The 24,969-nt window shown below is 39.0% G+C and overlaps 1 pseudogene; it reads right to left on the minus strand.

The window, feature by feature from the left end:
• Positions 1-22,826: 22,826 nt before the first annotated feature.
• On the minus strand, positions 22,827-24,508 carry LOC105478802 (chromatin assembly factor 1 subunit B pseudogene; annotated as a pseudogene).
• Between the last annotated feature and the right edge of the window lie 461 nt (positions 24,509-24,969).

Genomic DNA, 24,969 nt, shown 5'->3' on the forward strand with positions numbered 1-24,969 from the left:
TTTGCCTATGACTAGTCTAATCTGGTGCTGGGGATGCTCCCTGAGGTCATTTCCAATTGATCACTTCTTCCCCGTACAATTTGAATCAATTAGAAATACCCCAGTTTTGCTTGTATAACTTCAAGAAGCAGATCTGACTACATCTTTTTGTTCCTGTACATTATTAAACAACGATACCACCAAGAAAATCAGTAAATGATGTCCATCTAAGTAATGAAAAATAACTGAACAAAACATTAAAGTATGATAAAGGGGAAAATGCCAATTGAAACATACATATGTATATGAACCAAATATATGTTTGTATGTGTGTGTGTATACACATATACACATATATTTCAGGAGTCAGTGATGTCTAATCAGATGAATATTTGTTAACTGGAAAAATATGGTAAGATTGTGTACATCCCAATTCACATGATTTTTTATACTTTGTGGAAATAAGGAGTAAAGAAGGGACTTTTTGAAAATCTCAAAAAGTGAATAGTGACCAATTTTCCAACCACAACCCTCACAAATAAACCTCTGTTTTTGATGACTTATACCACTTTTCTATAGGGAAGTAGTTTCCCTCCTCCGACTCCTCCCCACACACATGGCATGTTGCTCTTAAACCAGAAAAAAAAGGATCCATATTGCAAAATTACACAACTATCTCTGCCTATAACAATATGTATGAATATAGAAAGTCTAGAATTGTTATACTTTTACTAAATTCTCTTTATATTCAAGCTATTTGGGCAAAAAACTCAATGTTTTCACATTAGAAAAGTTAAAATATAGAGAAAATACCCTTTGTACCTTTATACCACACTGTTATTAAAATTTACCCTGTAAGTAGTCTTGGAATAAATCAGACATACATAGGTCCCCTAAGAGCTTTAATTCCCAGAAAAGGTACATTTTTACTGTTTCTCATATAAAAACATGTAAAATATTCATTTAATTTTTATAAACCTCTGGAAAATTAACATTATGCACTTTACTTTCAAATATATTCTCTGAAAAGCTTTTCAAGAATTGCATTTAACTTAAGCATTCAAAAAATTATATTTAATTAAATTGTGTTTAACTCAAGAATGTATTTAACTTTTCGAGGTTACAAATAGAATTTGTTAGTTTTCAGGGTTTCTAGGAATACTCTACATTATTGTTTTTGTTGGTATTGGGGTTCTTTAAATGATTGTTAGTCCAGGACTAAATGTGTTTCTTCTTAGGCGGATTTACCCATCAATATCTATTTATAATCAAGGCTGAAATAAGAAATTGTTCCTTGACATTAAGAAATTTCAGTTTTATTTGAAAGAAAACACTAATCACTCAAAATACCAGAGAGGACAGTGAAGTGCTATGCTGTGAGGTCCAAGATTTAGGTGTCGTGGGTCACCAACGGAACAGGGGGCTGGCTAATGGGGGCTGCTGTAATTAAGGAAAGATTCATGGAAGAAATGAATGTGATTCCTCATGATTGACTGGAGTATTAGAGTGCCTGTAGACACCTGGAGGTCCAGGAGAACTTTGGGTCATGTTAGTTTTCCTAAGGCAATGATTTATGTATATCCCAACAACTGGAGCCTTGCGAAAACTTGTAAAAGGATTGATAGCGCTATATATTAGGTTGGTGCAAAAGTAATTGTGGTTTTTGCCATTGAAAGTAATGGCAAAGAGAGAAAAGAGAAGTAGAAGAAAGAAAGAGATATTTGTTGAGTCCTTCTATGTCAGACACCGGCCTGGGGAGCTTTGCTTATAGGTATTACATTCAGTATTCACAGTGAGACTGTAAGACAGTTTATTATCCACATTCTACAGATGAAGATGCCCAGGCTCAGGGGGATCGATTACCTTGCTCACGGTCACATGGCTATTCACCATTGGAGCCAAGATTTGAACTAAATAAATCCCATTCCCAATCCCACTCTTTTCTCTATAGTGTACTACTTTTAGCAAGGTCTTTTTTGAAAAATTTTATCCTTTGCAGTACAGAAGAATTGTTAAATATATCGCTGTATATAATTTATATATAAATTATAGCTTGGTCCAACTTTATCCATAAATTAATTCATAAAATCCTTAGAACAAAATTCATCTTTAGAGTCTGTTTTGATTTTGGTTTCTAAAAATGTGATATCTTTCCTATTTAAAAAACTATCTAATTTACGCTAAGCAAGAGATAAGGAGAGTATATTTATGAAAAGAAGCTATTTAATAATAGAAACGTGGAGGGAGATCATTCTGCAGAGAGCGATGACTCAGCATCTAGGCTCAGCACAGCCACTACATATCTGAGTGACCCAAGACATGAACCCTAACTGGGGCTCAGTCTTGTTATCCGTTTTAGTTCTAACCATCTCTCCTCACTCCTTTTCTCTATTCAGATTGCTTATGAAAGAGAAGTCTTTAGAGAGACTCAATGTGCATAAATGTCTGTGAGGAACTATTATAGAATAGGAATAAATTAGTTAACAAGATGTTGATTTTGACCAAAACTGTGATTCTAATAAGCTTACTTTCAATGATAGATTTTGGGTTGAATTGTAATGTCAACCCACTGAGTTTTTCTGACTTCTAGTTTATGTGACGGAACTAAATATTCCCTGAACTTTCTTTTGACCTAGGGCAGGAAGAATGCCTCAAAAATGCCATAGTAGCTTCAGCTGATGATGCTAGGCAGCTGTACTAGGGCATTATATTGATGCCATATGAATGTGGAAACCAGTCAGCCAGTGGTCCTATGGGGCTGACACCTGAAGGCAAGGAGTTCTATTCTGCGTGGCAATAAAACATCAGGCAGATTTATAGCTTGAGTTGAATATATTAGAGTAGGTGAAGTAAAAGCATTCAAACTTCTCCCTGAATTATTTATTTTGGGTGGTTTTGGGGTGGATTTCAAGCACAGCATACACATTTTCAGCTGGACCTACATACCTTGTACCTACCAGTGAATCAACATGGACAGATAAGAATCAGTAGCCACTGACGGCCACAGGTGGTGAAATGTACCATGAAGTTGGTACTCACAGGCACTAACCAACCCTGCCCACATCAAAGCCATGAGGGCACTTTGGTTTCATAGCCCTTTTCACTGCCCTTTTATGTTACTGTGACAGAGGTTTCTGTGGTTAAAACTAGATGGTGTATCTGCCACTCACCCATTCGGGATAAGCTGCCCAGAACTTTAAAGGACTATGTAGAACATTAGAGTACCAGTGATCTGATTCTGTTGTTCAATGGCACACACCAGTGACTTTCACCAACACACAGTGTCAAAACTTTTCAAAGCAAACAAAGATTTTAGGTTTGAGATAAGTCACAGTCATCTTTCAAGAAAAAAACTGAGTTTTTTCCTCAAATGTAACCACTGTGTCTCTCTTTGTTTCTTCCCTCCCACACCCTTTGCAATGCCTTGTTGTCCTTTGTGCTGCTGTGATGTACACCTGTGGCATGTTGGCAGTGTGTTTTCATATGGTGCAGGAAACTCCCAGATTCCCAGCTGGCCCTTCCTTGCAATTTAGTACTCTTTATGAAACATGTTGTTCTTGCCAGAGTTAAAACAAAGCAACACATAGAGCAGAAGAATATAAGGCACTGAGTCAGAGTAAACGAATGAACCAGTCACTGATCCAGCCTCTATTTTTGTCACACACACACACATACACATATGTATTAGTCCGTTCTCATGCTGCTATGAAGAAATACCTGAGACTGGTAGTTTATAAAGGAAAGAGGTTTAATTGACTCACAGTTCCTCATGGCTGGGGAGGCCTCAGGAAACTTACAATCATGGCAGAAAGCACCTCTTCACAGGGTGACAGGAGAGAGAATGAGTGCTGAGCAAAGGGGGAAAAGCCCCTTATAAAACCATCAGATCTTGTGAGAACTCATTCACTATCATGAGAACAGCATGGAAGTAACCACTCCCATGATTCAAGTACCTCCTATTGGGTCCCTCCCATGACATGTGGGGATTATGGGAACTATAATTCAAGATGAGATTTGGGTGGAGACACAGCCAAACCATATCATTCCACCCCTGGCTCCTCCCAAATCTCATATTCTCACATTTCAAAACACAATCATGCCTTTCCAACAATCGCCTAAAGTCTTAGCTCATTCCAGCATTCACCCAAAAGTCCAAATCTAAAGTCTCATCTGAGCAAGGCAAATCCCTTCTTCCCATGAGCCTATAAAATCAAAAGCAAGTTAGTTACTTCTTTTGGTGATACGGGCATTGAGTAAATACACCCATTCCAAATGGGAGAAATTGGCTAAAACAACAGGGCTACAGGCCCTATGCAAGTCTGAAATCCAATGATCTTCTTTGACTCCACGTCTAACATCCAGGCCACACTGATGCAAGAGATGGGCTCCTATGGCCTTGACAACTCTGCGCCTGTGGCTTTTCAGGGTACAGCTCCCCTCCTGGCTGCTTTCACAGGATGGCATTGAGTGTCTGCAGCTTTTCCAGGCACATGGTGCAAACTATCAGTGGATCTACCATTCTGGGGTCTGGAGGATGGTGGTACTCTTCTCGCAGCTCCTCTAGGCAATGCCCCAGTGGGGACTCAGTGTGGGGACTCTAACCCCACATTTCCTTTCCTTGCTCTCCTAGCTGAGTTTCTCCATGAGAGCTCCACCCCTGCAGGAAACTTCTCCCTGGACATCCAGGCATTTCCATACATTCTCTGAAATCTAGGTGGAGGTTCCCAAACCTTAATTCTTGGCTTCTGTGCGCTCACAGGCTCAACACCACATGGAAGCTGCCAAGACTTGGAGTTCTTGGCACTCTCTGAAGCCACGGCCTGAGCTGTACCTTGGTCCCTTTTAGCCATGCCTGGAGCAGCTGGGACTTGGGGCACCATGACCCTACACTGCACAAAGCATCCAGGCCCTGGGCCAGGCTCATGAAACCATTTTTCTCTCCTAGGCCTCTGGGCTTGTGATGGGAGGGGCTGCTGTGAAGACCTCTGACATGCCCTGGAGACATTTTCCCCATTGTCTTGGCAATTATCATTTGACTCCTCATTACTTAGGCAAATTTCTGCAGCTGGCTTGAATTTCTCCTCAGAAAATGGATTTTTCTTTTCTATCACATTGTCAGGCTGCAAATATTCTGATTTTTTATGCTCTGCTTCCCTTTGAAACATATGTTTCCGTTTCAAACAATCTCTTTGTGAATGCATAAAACTGAATGCTTTTAAGAGTACTCAAGTCACCTCTTGAATGCTTTGCTGCTTAGAAATTTCTTCTGCCAGATATCCTAAATCATTTCTTTCAAGTTCAAAGGTCCACAGATCTCAAGGGCAGGGCCAAAATGCTGCCAGTCTCTTTGCTAATGAATAGCAAGAGTCACTTTTATTCCAATTCCTAACAAGTCTCTCATCTCTACCTGAGACCACCTCAGTCTGGACTTCATTGTCCATATCACTATCAGCATTTTGGTCAAAGCCATTCAATAAGTGCCTAGGAAGTTCCAAACTTTCCCACATCTTCCTATCTTCTTCTGAGCCCTCCAAACTGTTCCAACCTCTGCCTGTTACCCAGTTCCAAAGTTGCTTCCACACTTTTGAGTATCTTTACAGCAATACTCCACTCTGAGTACCAATTTACTGTATTAGTCTGTTCTCGTGCTGCTATGAAGAAATACTTGAAACTGGGTAATTTATAAACAAAAGAGATTTAGGCCGGGCATGGTGGCTCACGCCTGTAATCCCAGCACTTTGGGAGCCCAAGGCAGGCGAATCATGAGGTGGGAGTTCTAGACCAGCCTGATCAATGTGGTGAAACCCTGCCTCTACTAAAAATACAAAAAATTAGCTGGGTGTGGTGGTGGGCACCTGTAATCCCAGCTACTTGGGAGGCTGAGGCAGGAGAATCACTTGAACCTGGGAGGCAGAGGTTGCACTGAGCCAAGATCATGCCACTGCACTCCAGCCTGGGAGACAGTGTAAGACTTTGTCTCAGAAAAAAAAAAAAAAAAAAAAAAAAAAAAAAGGAGGTTTAATAGACTCACAGTTCTGCATGGCTGGGGAGGCCTCAGTAAGGTTACAATCATGGCAGAAGGCACCGCTTCACAGTGGAGCAGGAAAGAGAATGAGTGTTGAGCAAAGGGGCAAAGCCCCTTATAAAACCACCAGATCTTGTGAGAACTCACTCACTATCATGAGAACAGCATGGGGTAACTGCCCCCATGATTCACTTACCTTCCAAGAGGTCCCTCCCATGACACATGGGGATTATGGGAACTACGGTTCAAGATGGGATTTGGGTGGGGACACAGCCAAACCATAGTAACATACATTCTCCTGGCCATCCCTGACTGTGTCTTTTGGCACTGGACTTTCACAAAATAGGGTATATGGTATCCTGGACTGATCAAGGTACAAGACAAGACTGTAATTTTTCAAAAGGTTTGACAGAAACAAAGGAAAAGGTATACCATATCAAGTAAAGAAACAATTACAGACAATTATGATTTTTGATTATCAGTAATTTTTTTCCAATTAATTATAAAAGTCAAACTCCCATACTATTTGTTACCTTTTTATCACGTCTTACCTCAGGTTGCTTCCTCTCCCAAATAATGGCTCTATTAGCTGGTGCATACAGCATAATCCCAGTCTCCTTGCAATGAATCAAGCCTCATGCTACCATAAAATATGAGGTAAACAGTTATCAAATTTATAGTACTTTGCTGAGCTGGTGAATTAAGATTACCTAGAGAGATTTTCTACCATAGAGATGTTTAGATCTCTCTTTATCTGATGAAAGACTTGTACTGATTGTGTTTAATAAGGTACAGTGCTGTACCCTTCTGTGCAAAGTTCTCATCTTTATATGTACTGCCTTATTTTTACCATTACCCATCAAAAGAAAGAAACTTATTTGGATAACCAATTCAGAGGGGCTTCTTTGAGGAGACTTCCAAGGAATGTTAGCAATATTTAACACCTTTCTGAGAAGTGTGCATGTTTTATTTTATTTTTGTTATAAGCTTCCTCATAACAACAATAGGCCTCAGAGACTAAGTTGTTGGACACTTGCTGACTTTGAAACTGACTCTTGGCTTCCTCCATTTTTTTCTGCTGCTGCTGATCTAGAAACTCCTCTTTGGCAACTGCCATTAAAAATGCTTGAATTTTTGCTTTTCAAGGGCTGTTACTCTTTGGTGCTTCCATATGAAAAAGTCTAGAAAGTGCACTTTGGGAGGCCGAGACGGGCGGATCACGAGGTCAGAAGATCGAGACCATCTTGGCTAACACGATGAAACCCTGTCTCTACTAAAAAATACAAAAAACTAGCCGGGCGAGGTGGCGGCGCCTGTAGTCCCAGCTACTCGGGAGGCTGGGGCAGGAGAATGGCGTGAACCCGGGAGGCAGAGCTTGCAGTGAGCTGAGATCCGGCCACTGCACTCCAGCCTGGGCGACAGAGCGAGACTCTGTCTCAAAAAAAAAAAAAAAGAAAAAGTCTAGAAAGTTTGGTTAAATGGTGACTTCATCCAAAGGCAACTAAAATTAACCCTAAATTTTAAAGATTCTAACAAAGTAATATTTCCTTGTATTGGGAAATACTCTTCCTTGATTTGGTCCTCCCCATCAACATCTCTAGCTGCCTGGCCTGTGTTATTTTGTCATATGTCATTTCTCACCTGACATATTAGAGTTTTGTTTTGTTTATCCCTCCCACTCACCCCACTAGAATGTAACCTCCATGAGAGCAAGGACTGTGTTTTCTTTTGTGCTCTATTGCTCTGTATGGTGTCTGGCAAATATTGAGTGCTTGATAAGTACTTGTTGAAGATTTGAGCAAATACAACAAATGTAGCAATTTATTTGCCTTCCCTGAGAGAAATGTGAAGAATATCAGCTCTGGTGGCAAGTCTGTTGCTAGAGTATTAATTTTGTTTTTTCAATAATTTTTGTGGGTTTTTGTTTTGTAGTGTGTGGCCTATATAGAACTAAGTCTGATTTTCTAGCAAACTAACCAAATTTACACACCCAAAAGACTATTCTCCTTCAAGTTGGTACTCTTGAGAGAACATATATCTATTCAAATAAAGCTTAGAATATTTTGGGGAATGTCTCTTGAAATCACCTTAATATCTATTTGTCAACTGTGTAAAGTAATTGACCTCATTTCTTTACAAAAAAACCTCTTATATTAATTTTTGAATAGGCAATACTGTTGCATAAATGTATAGACTCCAAATATTTGAGAATATTTCAGATATCTTTCTGTTATTGATTTCTAATCCAACCCCATAATAGTCAGAAAACATTATTTGTATGACTGATTGGAATCCTCTTAAATTTAGTAAAACTTGCCTTATTCCCCAAAATATGATCTATCTTAATAAATATTCTGCACTTAAGGAAATAAATATGTATCTGCTGTTGTTAGGAGTAGTGTTGCATAAATGTCAGATCATTTTGTTGATGGTATTGTTCAAATCTTCTATATTCTTACTGATTTTTTTTGCCACTTTGTTCTACTAGTTATTGAGAGAAGGTCAGGAGAAATCTATGACTATCACTATGGATTTGTCTCTCTCTTTTGGAAGTCCAATCAGTTTTTGCTTCATGTATTTTAAATCTCTGTTTTTAGGTGCAGAAACGTTTAGAATATGTTATCTTATAAATCCTTTAATATATTGTTATTATTTTGCTTTAAACAATTATCGTTCAAAGAGATTTAAGCAATGAACAAGTCTTTTATAATTTAGCCACATGGATACCATTTCCAATACTCATCATTCTTTTTGGTAGAACCAGATTTCCATCTTTTATCCTTTTTTGTTCTGCCTAAATGACTTTCTTTTAATATTTTGTATAGTACATGTCTGCTGGTGATTAACTCTTTTTGCTTTGTAGATGTGAAAAAGTAGGGTTTGAAAAATTTTCACTGAGTTTAGAATTCTAGGTTGATTGTCTTTTCTTTCAATACTTTAAAGAGGTTTCTCTACTATCTTCTGGCTTGCTTTTTTTTTTTTTTTTTTTAACGGGAAGATTACTTGCCTTTTTTTCTCTGAGTACATTTAAAATTTACTTTTTGTCACTGGTTTTAAGTAATTTCATTATGATGTCCTTTATAGCTTTACTCATGTTTCCTGTGTGTGGGGATTCTTAGATCTGTGAGTTTGAAAATTTCATCAAAGTTTGAACATTTCAACAACCTCTCAAAATTCTTTTCCTACCTTCATCCTTATCTCCTTCTGGGACTCCAATTGTATCTATATTTGGCTGATGCCTTTTTTTCCCCCAGAGTTTTGCTCCTTGTGTTTCATTTTGGATAACTTCTATTGTCAAGTCCACCAATCTTTTCTTTCTGCCATGTCTAATCTTATGTTAATCCCATCTAATATATTTTTCATCTCAGAAATATATTTTAATTTCTAGAATTTTGATTTAGCCACTTCCATATTTCTACTTAACATTCTCACGCTTTTCTCTAGCTTCTTTGACAAAAAAAAAAGTTTGTAATTAACTGCTTTAATGTTCTTGTTTACTAACTTAATTACCTGTATAATTTCTGGGTCCATTTCAATTGATTTATTTTTCTCCTCATTATAAGTAATATTTTCCTGCTTCTTCATATGCTTGACAATTATTGATCACATGTTAGACATTATGAATTTTACTTTTCTACGTGCTGGATATCTGTATTTCTGTAAATATCCTTGAACTTTCTTCTGGGACACAATTAAGATACCTGGAACAGTTTGAATATTTTAGGATCTTGCCTTCAAGCTTTGTTACATGGGATCAGGGCAGCATTTATTTTAGGGCTCTTATCCAATACTTCTGAGTATTTTAGCTGATGCTCCTAGAATTATGAGGTTTTTCATTCTGGATAATGAGAACAGAAATTATTCCTGGTCTTGTGTAATCTTCAATGAATGTTCTCTCCAGTCATTTTGGGTGGTTCTTTCTCTAACCTTGAATAGTTTCCTTATGAGCATGTGCTAATCATTACCCAGGTGAAGATTTAAGAGGACAACTCTGCAGATTTCCATAATATTCTCTCTATGTATAACACAGCAACGCCTATAAACAAGACTGACTGATTAGACTGTGACTACTTCTCTGTGCTCCTGTCTTGGTTTCCCAGAAATGTTGACCTTAACCTTCAACTCCACAAGTCAATGTTTCCTGTTCTTGCTTTCAACTCAATGTCACTGGATTCTTTCAAATCAGTAACATCTCCAGTTTGTTTGTTTGTTTGAGACAGCATCTCACTCTGTCACCCAGGCTTGAGGGCAGTGGCATGATCTCGGCCCACTGAAGCCTCAACTTCTGGGGCTCAAGTGATCCTCCTCTGCCTCCTGAGTTATCTGGGGCAACAGATGTGTGCCAGCATGGCTGGCTAATTTTTGAATTTTTTGTAGAGACAGGATTTCACCATGTTGCCCAGGTTGGTCTCAAACTCCTGAGCTCAAGCAGTCTGCCTATCTCAGCCTCCCAATGTGCTGAGCCACCATGCCCAGGCGTGAGCCACCATGCCCAGGCAACATCTTCATTTTGATTGAAAGTTTTTTATTCTTGCAAGGAAATTAGACATTTCTTATTTTCCCTGGATTTCTTGACAATTTTTCTTTGGATTTTGGACTTAGAAAAACATACAGATTTTCTAAGAAATGCCAAAATGGAATTCCCACACAATTTCACAGTTTCTCTTGCAACTATCCTTGGCCATATAAGTAAGTAAATGACTAGAAAGAAATTGTCCAACTTTATTTTTAAAATAAAGCGACTTTCTCTGACCTTTCTTTATGTTCCCCTTATTGCAAGTATGGGGCTGCTGAGTCATGGTACATAATGCTGGTGAGAATGAGAACAACACATTACAAATATCCAGGCCACAAGGTAGACAGAACGGAAGACCCTGAATGTTACTTACTTTCTTTGCTTTATGTATGTACCTAAAGTTTTTTAGGAAGGCTTATATTTTTGTGTTTACTGATGACCTTTATAACAATCCCCCCTATTTTTTTAAATCTTACAATAGTTTTTGCAGTTGTATCATTCCTATTTTATCAAATCATGTACATTCTATTTTGTCCCTGTCAAATATATTAAATGTTTGTTTCCTGTCCAACCATCATAGTTTTCCCTGTTATCCTTTTGTTGACTGTAGTTCGTTATCTAATAGTCTCCTCAAAAAAAGGCTCATGGGGAAAATATTCTTTCAATTCTAGAAATCTGTTTGCATCCTTTATTCTTGCTGACTGTGAGGTCTCTTAAGGACTTCATTTTCTTTTTTGAATATTGGTAAGAGTTATTAATCTGTTATCTTTTGCATAGAACATTGAACTCAGCCCATTTTTGCTCCCTTATAAGTGAGTTCTTTCTGCCTGACTGTGCAAAGATTCTTTCTTTATTTGAAGGCAAATAACTGTATCATGATATGTTATAGTGTCATTACTCTGGATCTGTTATTCCTGATACATGTTTTAATTGCAGAAAAAGTTTCTTCAGTTAAATCTTTAGATTTTTGTTACGTCCCATTATTTTGTTTTTCTTCTTTTGGAATGCTAATTTTGAGTATGTTTGATATCCTTCTATATCTATTATTTTTCTATTGTTCTTTAAAAATTTGTTTTATTTTATGTTTCTGATTTTTTGAGTGTCTATGCTCTATGTACCTTACTGTGTTTTCCACAAGGTTGATTCTTCTACGTCTTGATTGGAATAAAAGGAAAATATGTGCATTATTAGAAGCAGCGTACAAAGAGAGAGCAAAGGAAAGTAGCTCAGACCCAAGGAAGATAAAATTAAGTTAAGGATGATGGAGTATGGGAATGCAGCAGGAATCATGAGAATCCTAATTCGTAATGCTAATCTCTTCCTACCTTCTTGTCATAACCTTTGGAGTAACTCTGCCAACCTTCCCGGGGACCCACAAACAATGCTGAAATCTCAGGATTGTCTTTCTTTAAAGAGAATATGCCCAAGGAAAGGAACCATATAAGCTGAGACGTTAGGCCAAAATTACCATTATAATTTAGACTCACTTTCTTAGAGGTTGTAATAGAACGTGATAATTTTCAAAGTGAAAATGAAAAGGAGTAGGAGATCATATTTTGTTTTTGGATATACCTACCATTCTTTTTATCTTTAGGAATTATATAAGGATAGAACATTCCTTCAGGGAGAATGAGAAAGACAGTAATAAGAATGGAGTCTATACATGTAATTCATGTATACATATCTTCTTTAGAGATGAAAGAAGAAAATATTTGTAGCATCATTAAGCTAAACCAAGGATATAATTTAAAACCCTCACACACTTATCGCTCAAGTGAGTCTGTTTATTGTTAGAGTGATGACCCAGGAGGCGGGGCCATGTGGACAGAGATTAAACCATGCACCACATTTCTTTACATAGCAGGGAACTAGGAGAACTCATATATCACTTCAAGTTATCTGAAAGTCGTTTGAGGTAAACCAGTGAAAATGGTTTTACATTTGAAATAATCAACATTGACATACTTATAATTGCCCATGATTCAGGGTATTTATAAATAATGGTTCTTATTATGCAATAAGATTGAGATGGCCGAAAGCAAAACCATTTCATCATAAGTGACATAAATTTCAACTAGTCTTTGCAAAAAAATCTTATATTTTTAACATGGATTTCAAAGTTCATCATTCCCAGTCTAAATATTTTCTGTTCTCTGAGAGCATTTCTGTATACAGTCCTTTATTGCGCCTTTGCTTCTTTATTTGTTTGACAAATATTCATTGAGGGCCTACTGTATGTAATGTTGTGGGGCCAAATTAGATAAAGCCCTTGTTCACATGAAATTTATATTCCATTGTGAGAGATAGAACAAGGAGCCAGCCAGCCAACCATCTGATGTCAGCTTTGTACTAAGAATAACAAGCCTGGATAGAAACAGAGCTATGGGAGAGGGGTTTTGTCTCAGATAACATGGTCAGAGAACATTTCTCTGAGGGAATGAGCAAAGTCTTAAATGAGAATAGCTGGGAAAGTGTGTTCCTGGCAGAGGGAACCCTAAGTTCAAATCCCTACATGTGGGAACATACTAGATACTCTGGGTATAGCCAGTAGGCTGCACAGGCTAAGAAAGCAAGTGCCATCAGAGAGTTGAAGAGGTTGAAGAAGGACATATAAGAAGGTCATGGGTCATATAAGATCTTGCAGGCCATGACAAGTGCTGTGAATTTTATTCTATGGAGATAATGGATTTATATCTATAAAAAGACACTGAGAGGTTCTGAGCAGAAGAGTGACATGACATAATTCACATTCCAAGGACGGTAGAGATAAGAGGTGATGACCATTGTTCAGATACAGGTCATGTTTTGAAGATTACAGACAATAGGATATACTGTTAGATTAAATGTATGAGAGAAAGAGAATAGTCAAGGACAATTCCAGTTTTCAGCCTAAGTGCATGGTTGAATTTGGGAACCATTCACTGAGAAGCAGAAGATGGAAGAAGGGGTTGGATGACAGAGCTTGAACGAGTTCAGTTATGACACGTTAAAGTGAGATACCTATTAGATACCAAGCAGGAGAGGTTGAGTAGACAGTTTGATGTCAAGGAATTCAGTGGAGGGTTCAAGGCTGGAGATAATAATCTGGGAATTTATTCATTTACAGGCTATCTAAAGCCATGGGATTAGACAAGGTCATGTGAGATGTGAGCTTAGATAAAAGAAGATAACGTACAAGGATTGAATCCTGAGATATGACAACACTTAGAGTTAGGGAGAAGAGGTGAGTCCCACATCAAAGACAGGAGAGGAAGAAAACCAGGAGGATGGCACCAGAGAAACTAAAGGAGAAAAAAGTTTTAAGAAGATCAGAGCAGCTTTTAAAAGTCTGAAGAGTTGAAAAGTGCGTAATTGCACTACGGTTATAAAAGATGGTATTATTAGACGAAGCTATGTGAACGTACATAGGAGCCCTCTGAACTATATTTGCAACTTCTGTGAGTCTAAAAGTATTTCAAAGCAGACATTAAAAGAATAGTTAAAAGCAGTTTTAAGAAAAGGAGCAAACAAATGCTGCTGAGAAGTCAGTGAAGAAGAGGACTTGGAGTTCAGTGTTTAATTTGGCAACATGGAGCTCATTCATTAATGACCTTGCTAAGGGCAATCTCATGGAGTAGTGAGAACAAATGTTTGGTATGTGTTTTCAAGAGAATGGGAAATGAGCATGTCAAGATAGTGAATATAGACCATTTTTTGGAGGATTTTTACTATAAGAGAGAACAGATAAATATGCAGTACATAGAGGAGCAAATAGGGCCAGGGAGCATTTTAAAACATAGTTAAAAGTTTAAATTCCGGTTGCTTAAGTCTGTATATTTCACTAACCACTTTTTTTTATTGTAATCTATTAAATCATTTAATTCTATATCAGCTGATAATGGAACTTTCTTTTGCCATTCATGAGTTTTCTTCTATTCCCTCTAAATTATCATTTAATTAGTTTCTATAAATTTAATTCCCTGGGTTTTATCCTGTTATCTATCACTTTTAAGGTAATTTGCATCATTCAAAGTATTCATCTGGTGCTATCTTCCATGAGCTATTTTCTGTCCAAGGAAATATATAACTAACTCTTCTCAGCAATTTTAGAACTCCAAGAACATTCTCACCTTTGCATAGACATGAGATTCAGATTTGTGTGCTTGTGTGTGTGTTTAGCAGTTAATCAACAAAGTTCATTTAGGAGCCGTTGTGGAAGGAATATGCTCTGGGTGTTGTGAGGATACAGAAGGATGGAGCATTTGAAGGGCCATGTGAATTTCATGACTAAAGAAGCCTGAGCATTCTGGCTAGCTGTGGTTACGGTTCAGCTTAATGGGCTGACTCATTTCTGTGGCTGCTTTATAATTTTGTATCTCAAAAGGGCCACCGTTCCTAAATACCTCCTGTCTCCTTCAGCATTTGCTGCCAACACTTGTAACTAAAATCAAATAGTCATGGCACAGCCGTGCTTTTTAACTGACAGTGTGCACACCAATTACCTAAGTGTAGAGCGGGAAGATGCACAGACACTTCCCCCTCTCTCAATTGCTTGTCAGAAAGATCCAGCAACAACAAAAGGCAAAACATCCTGTTTCACAAAGCACATTAAACAGAGCAAACAGGCTTCTAACTCAATGGTTTAATTACAATATAGGGCATTGTGGCAAACCATGCTTAGCCTTTCAAACCACTCGTGTGTTTCTCAATAAAAAGGAAAGCTCACCCAAAACCCTCACAAAGCTTCTCACACCCTGAGAAACCAATGGCGTCAGAGAACACTGTTCCGTTGGTTTTCTTCTTCAGTTCCCAAACTATCTCAGCTTAGGAGAGTTAACTCAACCGTGAGCAATTCATATACATTTTTTTTCCTCTGTCTTCTAGCCAGCCTGACTGTCTGTCCTAACTTCATGCATCCTACTCCCTTCGCTTTATTTAGAGTCTTTTGTGCAGGGAGCTTTAGGTAGAAGTTTTGAACTAATCATCTCATCAGTTCAAGCCTCATTAACATCATCGGTCCAATCAAGGCCTCTATAAGTCATGATTTATTTTTCTTTTTCCCCGCCACAAGCAGTCACTCTAGAGTACTTAATATGTCTCCTAATATGTATACAAATTTTAAGAATATTTTGTGTATGTATGTGTTTTAAAAAAATTATTACAATAGCTTTTGGAGAACAGATGGCGTTTGTTTAACATGGATAAGTTCTTTAGTGGTGATTTGTAAGATTTTGGTTTACCCATCACCCAAGCAGTGTATACTATACCAAATTTGTAGTCTTTTATCCCTCAGCCCCCTCCTACACTTCCCCACTGAGTCTCTAGAGTCCATTGTATCATACATATGCCTTTGCATCATCATAGCTTAGCTCCCATTTATGAGTGAGAACATATGATGTTTGGTTTTCTATTCCTGAGTTACTTCATTTGGAATAATGGTCTCCCAACTCCATCCAGGTTGCTGTAAATGCCATTATTTCATTCTTTTTTATGTCTGTGTAATATTCCATGGTATATATATATGTGTGTGTGTGAATATATATATATGTATGTGTGTATGTGTGAATATATATTCTCTCACATTTTATATATATATATATTCTCTATATATATGTCACATTTTCTTTATCAACTTGTTGATTGTTGGGCATTTAGGCTGATTTCATATTTTTGCAATTGCAAATCATGTTGCTATAAACATACATGTGCAAGTGTCTTTTTCATATGACTTCTTTTCCTCTGGGTAGATACACAGTAGTGAGATTGCTGATCAAATAGTAGTTCTACCTTTAGTTCTTTAAGGAATTTCCGTACTGTTTTCCATAGTGGTTGTACTAGTTTACATTTCCACCAGCAGTGTAAAAGTGTACCTTTTCACCACATTCACTCCAACACCTATTTTTTTTTTTTTATTTTTTAATTTTGGTCATTCTTGTGGGAGTAAGGTGGTATCACATTGTGGTTTTGATTTGCATTTCCCTGATCATTAGTGATGGTGACCATTTTTTCATACATTTGTTGGTCACTTGTGTATCTTCTTTGGGAATTTTCTATTCATATCCTGAGCCCACTTTTTGACAGGATTATTTGGTTTTTCTCCCTGATTTGTTTGAGTTCCTTGTAGATTCTGGAAATTAGTCCTTTGTCAGATGCATAGTTTGTGAATATTTTCTCCCACTCTGTGGGTTGTCTGTTTACTAGGCTGATTATTTCTTTTGCTGTGCAGAGGCTTTTTAGTTTAATTAAGTCCCATGTATTTATCTTTGTTTTTGTTAAATTTGCTTTTGGGTTCTTGGTCATTAACTCTTTGCCCAAGCCAATGTCTACAAGAGTTTTTCCAATGTTATCTTCTAGAATTTTTAGGATTTCAGGTCTTAGATTTAAGTCTTTGATCCATCTTGGGTTGATTTTTATATAAAGTGAGAGACCAGATCCAATTTCATTCTCCTACATGTGGTTTGTCAGTTACCCCAGCACCATTTGTTGAATAGGGTATCCTTTCCCCACTTTATGTTTTTGTTTGCTTTGTCCAAAATCAATTGGCTATAAGTATTTGACTTTATTTCTGGGTTCTCTATTCTGTTCCATTGCTCTACATGCCTATTTTTATACCACTACCATGCTGTTTTGTTAACTACAGCCTTGTAGTATAGTTTGAAGTCAGATAATACGATGCCTCCAGATTTGTTCTTTTTGCATAGTCTTGCTTTGTCTATGCAGGCTCTTTTTTTGTTCCATATGAATTGTAGGATTGTTTTTTCTAGTTTTGTAAGAATGATAATGGTATTTTGATGAGAATTGCATTGAATTTATAGATTGGTTTTGGGAGTATGTTCATTTTCACAATATTGATTCTACCTATCCATGAGCATGGGATGTTTCCATTTGTGTTGCCTGTGATTTCTTTCAGCAGTGTTTTGTAGTTTTCCTTGTAGAGATTTTTCACCTCCTTGGTTAGGTGTATTCCTAAGTATTGTATCGTATTGTACTGTATTGTATTGTATTGTATTGTATTGTATTGTATTGTATTGTATTGTATTGCAGCTGTTGTAAAGGGGGTTGAGTTCTTGACTTGATTCTCAGCTTGGTCACTGTTGGTGTATAGCAGTGCTTCTGGTTTGTGTACATTGATTTTTGTATGCTGAAACTTTATTGAATTCATTTATCATATCTAGGAGCTTTTTGGATGAGTCTTTAGGGTTTTTAGGTATAAGTTATATCATCAATGAACAGTGACAATCTGACTTCCTCTTTTTGTATCAGGGTAGTACTGGCTTCATAGAATGATTTGGGGGGATTCCCTTTTACTCTATCTTTTGGAATAGTTTTGGTAGAATTGGTACCAATTCTTCTTTGAGTGTCTGATAGTATTCAGCTGTGAATTCATCTGGTGCTGGACTTTTTTTTTGGCTGGCAATTTTTTCATTACTCTTTCAGTCTCTTGTTATTGGTGTGTTCAGAATTTCTGTCTCTTCTTGGTTTAATCTAGGAAGGTTGTATATTTCCAGGAATTTATCTATTTCCTCTAGGTTTTCTAGTTTGCGTGCATGAAGATGTTCATAGTAGCCTTGAATGATGCTTTATATTTCTGTGGTATCAGTTATAATATCTCCCATTTCATTTCTAATTGAGCTTATTTGGATCTTCTCTCTTCTTTTCTTGGTTAATCTTGCTAATGGTCTATCAATTTTGCTTATCTTTTCAAACAACCAGCTTTTTGCTTCATTTATCTTTTGCATTTTTTTGTTTCAATTTCATTTAGTTTTGCTCTTATCTTTGTTTTTTCTTTTCTTCCTCTGTGTTTGGGTTTGGTTTGTCGTTGTTTCTCTAGTTCCTTGTGAGCTTAGATTGTCTATTTGTGCTCTTTGAGATTCTTTGATGTAGGCACTAAATGCTATGAACTTTCCTCTGAACAGCACTTTTGCTGTATCCCAGAGGTTTCACTATTATCATTCATTTCCAAGAATTTTTTGATTTCCATCTTGATTTCATTGTTGAACCAAAGATCATTCTGGAGCAGATTATTTAATTTCCATGTATTTCTATAGTTTTGAGGGTTCCTTTTGGAGTTAATTTCCAATTTTATTCCCCTGTAGTCTAAGAGACTACTTGATTAATTTCAATTTTCTTAAATTTATTGAGACTTGTTTTGCAGCCTATCATATGGTCCATCTTGGAGAATGTTCCATGTGCTGATGAAAAGAATGTATATTCTGCAGTTGTTGAGTAGAATGTTCTGTAAATAATTGTTAAGCTAATCTGTTCTAGGGTATAGTTTAAGTCAATTGTTTCTTTGTTGACTTTCTGTTTTGATGACCTGTCTAGTGCTGTCAGTGGAGTATTGAAGTCCCCCACTATTATTGTGTTGCCATCTATCTTATTTCTTAGGTGTAGTGGTAATTGCTTTATAAATTTGAGAGCTCTGGTGTTAGGTGCATATGTATTTAGGATTGTGATATCTTCCTGTTGGACTAATCCTTTTATCATTATTTAATGTCCCTCTTTGTCTTTTTTAACTGTTGCTGCTTTAAAATCTGTTTTGTCTGATGTAAGAATAGCTACCCCTGCTTGCTTTTGATTTCCATTTGCATAGAATGTATCTTTTCACCCCTTTACCTTAAGTTTATGTGAGTCCTTATTTGTTAGAAGAATCTCTTGAAGACAACAGATACTTGGTTGGTGGACTTTTATGCATTCTGCCATTCTGTATCTTTTAAGTGGGGCATTTAGGCAATTGACATTCAATGTAAATGGAGATGTGAGGTACTATTCTATTCATCATGCTCGTTGTTGGCTGAATACCGGTTTCCCCCATCCCCCACTTTTGTTATTGTTTTATAGGCCCTGTGACATTTATACTTTAAGGAGGTTCTATTTTGGTGTATGTTGAGGTTTTGTTTCAAGATTATAACTCCTTTTTGCATTTCTTGTAGTGCTGGCTTGATAAGGGCAAATTCTCTCAGCATTTGTTTGTCTGAAGAAGACTGTATCTCCCTTTCATTTATGAAGTTTAATTTTACTGGGTACAAAATTATTGGCTGATAATTATTTTGTTTAAGGAGGCTAAAGATAAGACCCGAATCCTTTCTGGTTTATAGGGTTTCTGCTGAGAAATCTGCTGTTAATCTGATAGATTTTCTTTTATAGTTTACCTGATGCTTTTGCCTCACAGCTCTTCAGATTCTTTCCTTTGTCTTGACTTTAGATAACCTGATGACTATGTGCCTAGGTGATGATCTTTTTATGATGAATTTCCCAGGTGTTCTTTAAGCTTCTTATATTTGGATGTCTGGATGTGTAGCAAGACGAGGGAAGTTTTGCTTGATTATTGCTGCAAATAAGTTTTCTGAACTTTTAAATTTCTCTTCTTCCTCAGGAACACCAATCATTCTTAGGTTTGGTTGTGTAACATAATCCCAAATTTCTTGGAGGCTTTGTTTATTTATTTATTTTTTATTCTTTACTCTTTGTCTTTGTCAGATGGGGTTAATTTGAAAGCCTTGTCTTTGAGCTCTGAAGTTCTTTCTTTTACTTGTGTGATTCTATTATTGAAACTTTCCAGTATATTTTGTATTTCTTTAAGTTTATTATTTCCAGCAGGTATGATTGTCTTTTCTTTATGATACCTATTTCTCAGGATATGGATTCACCATATCCTGTAACATTTTCTAAATTTCTTTAAGTTAGTTTTTACCTTTCTCTGGCACCTCCTTGAGTAGCTTAATAATCAACCTTCTGAATTCTTTGTCTGGCAATTCAGAGATTTCTTCTTGGTTTATATCCATTGCCAGGGAGCTAGTATGATCTTTTGGGGGTATTATAGAACCATGTTTTGTCATGTTACCATAAATACTTTTCTGGTTCCTTCTCATTTGGGTAGACTGTTTTAGTGGAAAGATTTGGAACTCAAGGGCTATTCAGATTCTTTCATCCCACGAGGTGATCACTTTTGTGCTACTCTCCCACTTCCCCTGGGGATGGGGCCTCCTGAGAGCCAGACTGCAGTGATTGCTATTTCCCTTCTGGGTCTAGCCATCCAGCTGGGCTACCAGGTCCTGGGCTGGTGCAGGGGAATGTCTGCAAAGAATCCAGTGATGTGATCTGTCTTCAGATCTTCCAGCCATGGATACCAGCACCTGCTCCAGTGGAGGTGGCAGGAAAGTAAAGTAGACTCTGTAGGAGTCCTTGATTATAGTTTTGTTTATTGCACTGGTTTTCTTGAATGCTGGTTATGCTAGCAATGAAGTTGTCATGTGGACAGACTCAAGACCTCTGGTTAGCCAGGGTGTTGCAGGCAGTGGAATTAGCTGTTGTTTTCTCCTTCTTTGGAGCAGGGTTGTTCTGTTATGAATTGCTGTAATGGCTTGAGTTCGTTGGCCTCCAGCCAGGAGGTGGCACTTTCAAGAGAGCACTAGCTGGAGTAGTTGAAGGCTGATATAAGCTTGCCCTACCTTGGCCAGAAGAAGCACTCAAGTTTTGCAGGCAATGGATGGGGCCATAGAGCTTCCAAGACTTTATGTCTTTTGTCTTCAGCTACCAGGGTGGGTAGAGAAAAACCATCAGACTGGGGCAGGGTTAGTTGGGTCTGAATTCAGAATCTCCTTGGGCAGGGCTTGCCACAGTCACTGTTTGTGGCCAAGGATGGGAGGTGTTTCTCTAGCCAATAGAGTTATGTTCATAGTGGGATTGTGGTTGCCTCTGCTGCATCTTACAGGTCACCAGGGAAGTTGGGGGAAACCAGCAGTGACAGGCCTCACCTAGCTCCCACACAGCCAGCAAAGGCCAGTCTCACTCCTGCCATACCCCACCAACATCCCAAAGTTTATATCCAGGCAGTGGGTCATCGGGGGTGAGATCTTGCCCCAGGCTACAAACCTCCCCGCTGAGAAAGCAAACAGTCTCAGGCCTTGCCCCTTCCTGCATGCCTGCCTGCACCATGCACTGTGGCTTCTGCACTTGTATCTGCACTTTCCATTTGCAGTACCCCTGCCCTTGATCTGCTTAGGTAAATTCAAGCTCAGTCAAAATTATTACAAAGTTCAGCTAGAATCTTCCTTCATCCTGTGGCCCCTCCCCAATTCCACTGGCTGCTGTTGCTGTCCCCAAGGACTACTGTGAGATAAAGCCAGGAATGGTTTCCCTGGGCTTGAGCTGGGGACCGGCAGTGCCTACAGGACTTATCCTGCTGCTGCTTCTACTTTTATATTTTGCCCAACTCAAAATCCATTTCAATTATAGGTAAGGTTAAATCCTGCTGTGATCTGGATTTGCAGGTTCCCCAGTGGGGATGTGTGTTCAGAGGCAGACGTTTCCCTTCTCACACTCGGGGAACTCACAATTTTTTGGCCGTCTCACAGAGTTTATAGCAGCAAACCACTTCTTTCCGTATACGTATATGTTAATATTGAGTGTCAACCTGATTGGATTCAAGGATCCAAAGTATTGATCCTGGGTGTGTCTGCGAGGGTGTTGCCAAAGGAGATTAACATTTGAGTCAGTGGGCTGGGAAAGGCAGACCCACCCTTAATCTGGATGAGCACCATCTAATCAGCTGCCAACATGGCTAGAATATAAAGTAGGCAGAAAAACGTGAAAAGACGAGACTGGCCTAGCCTCCCAGCCTACATCTTTCTCCCGTACTGGATGCTTCCTGCCCTCGAACATCGGACTCCATGTGGTTCAGTTTTGGGACTCAGACTGTCTTCCTTGATCCTCAGCTTGCAGATGGCCTATTGTGAGACCTTTTCATCATGTGAGTTAATACTTAATAAACTCCCTTTGATATCATATCTGTCTATCCTATTAGTTCTGTCCCTCTAGAGAACCCTACAATGTATGTGTGTTTATTTATTTTATTTTTTAACCTTCCAAAGTTTAATCAATCAACTCCTTAGAAGCAAAATCTAACAATTACTCCAAATACTCTAAAATTCAACAGAGTAAAATCTCAAATTACTTTCTCATCTTCCTAATTCTAACTTTAAAAGGAGTCCCTCCATGAAGTGTCTGTACTTTCACGAGGATGTCAGGGAGGACTCGTTGATTTTCACACTGGATAATGTTAAACTGCTCCAGTTTCAGAGACTCATGAAAAAGAGGATTCAGTATGTTAAAACGTTCACATCCCCAAGTTAAAAATGGATACTGAATAAGACAGCATCCATATTTCTGGAGAAAAATCAGTACACATGTCACTTCTGTTACAGAAATCCATTTACAGCATCTGTCCCGCTCCGTGGAAGCGACCGGTCTCAGGCATCTCCAGCCTCACCACCTCATTGCACACATGAGAGGCTTGGAAGGCTTTGAGCAGAAGCCAAGGTCCCATCAAGGGTCCAGACTTTCAGTGCCCCCTTTGTTTTCATTGCGTCTGGGCTGCTTTAGCTCTGAGGGACTGCCCTGAGCGTCTCTTACTAAATTCTTCTGCAGAAGGGGTGGAAATTACATTGATTGGTACACTTTGGTGGAGTGTCTGTCTCTAAGGGTATTAAGTTTGTTCTCTAGGGTGTTGTCTTGCTGCAGGCTTGCAATGTGTACAGAGTGACCCTCTGGGATGGGTGAGCTTTTGTGTTTTAACTACTGGGCGGCAGGATCTTCTCCTCTGAAGGCCTCAGCAAGGAGCTTTTGACAGCAGAATGATAGAGAGAGGGTCCCTGATGGCTGTTGGGGCTGGGGCCTGTCTGGCCTGAGGTGGGGTCGAGCAGGAGTTGCTGGGGTCTTGGGTTCTGCTGGCAGTTGTTCCCTCTACTGGTCTGGATCCTGGCAAAGACCCTCGGTGTTTCTGACTCTTGGTTTTCTTTGCTGTGTCAGGAGTTCTCGTGCTCAAAACAGACTTCTCTTTTAAAAGAATTCCAAGTTCGCCTTTCTCAAATGTCACAAATGAGCAGTAACTGTCTGTGGAAGAAATGGCCAGGAAGGCACCATCGCTAGACCATGAAATGTCACTGGAGGTGTGGTAATGTATATTAGACACGTAGCCAAAAGGGAAGGACTCCTGGGTGTCCAGAAGCACAGAGTCCTCCTAAGCCACAGCAAATACCAGGCTGTAGGGCAGACCCATCTGCTCCACACCTGTTTCCACCACCGGCCTCAGTTCAAAGTAGACCAGACAGCTGCCAACAGCAAGAGTGACTTTTCTAGGACCCAGAAAAGATGAGCGATGGGCCTTTTAAGATTCTTCCTGGAGAAAACGTAAGTGATGTTCATTACATTTTCACCAGATTCCACACATCCAACTGGTGTGAGGAGCAAAGACCCATCGGGAGTGAAACTCAGTCTACGGAAGAACAACTTCACGCTGTCATCGTGAAACGCCCAGTAGCTTCTTGCCTCTCCTTCAGCCCCTATTCCAGATAGCATCTTTGAAACATTAAAAGCCACACGCATCTTCTGTATACTGTATACCCGCAGCACCCTGTCACAGCTCAGAGTAGCAACATATTGACTTAAATGGTCCCAGTTTACTCCTTGGACATAACTTTTATGTTATGTTAATCGATATTTTTTGTCCTTTATTGATGATCCTATAAACATCAATTGTCCCATATGATGGCTGTGCTATCCACAGAGGCAGAGGCTATTAAATTCCCATCAGTTGCCCAGCAAATATCATACACATCTTCTAAGGGGCCCCGCAGAGTCTTCACAATCGTCCAGTTCTTCTTGTTCAGCTGGGCCTGGTCCTCATCCTGAAAAGTGATCTGTTCCAGGTCCTTGTTATCATTCACCTTCTACAACAGGATGACAGCATCATCTCCTGCCGATGCTAAAATTTCCCCAGTTGGAGAAAAGTGCAGGACATTGATGGATTTGGTATGATGAGCAAGATTGGACAAAAATTCCACGATGGCATTTCCATCTGGTCCCTTTTCTACCTTCCAGATCCTGACAGCGGAATGCACACCTGCAGACACCAGTCTGTGCGTCCTCCCAGCAGTCCCATGCTGGAAGTCGAGGCTGTACACAGGCTCTTTGTCGTGCCAGGCTATTTCACAAGTGATTACTCTCATCCTCCTGAGTCTTGAAGGGGCAAAACGTTTCTCTGACACCATTCTGCAGGGACCTGGATGGTCAGTGGTGCCGTCACCTCCTGTGCAGGGCTGTGCTGCTTCCTGCACGTACCGCGGGCCCTGACCCCACATGGACAGGACCCATGTTTTTATTTTTATTTCTGTTTTTTGAGACAGAGTGCTCTGTCCCCCAGGTTGGAGTGCAGTGGCACAATCTCAGCTCACTGCAACCTCTAGCTACTGGGCTCAAGCAGTCCTCCCACCACAGCCTCCAGAGTAGCTGGAACTACAGACAGGTACCACAATGCCCAGCTAATTTTTGTAGAGGCAGGGCCTTGCTATGTTGCCCAGGCGGTTCTCGAACTCCTGGACTCAAGCAATCCTCCAACCTCAGTCTGCCAAAATGCTAGGATTACAGGTGTGAGCTATTGCAACCAGTCATGTATGTGTTTTTAATAGGC

The sequence above is a fragment of the Macaca nemestrina genome, chromosome 5 (assembly GCF_043159975.1).
Source record: "Macaca nemestrina isolate mMacNem1 chromosome 5, mMacNem.hap1, whole genome shotgun sequence".
NCBI classification, from domain to species: domain Eukaryota; kingdom Metazoa; phylum Chordata; class Mammalia; order Primates; family Cercopithecidae; genus Macaca; species Macaca nemestrina.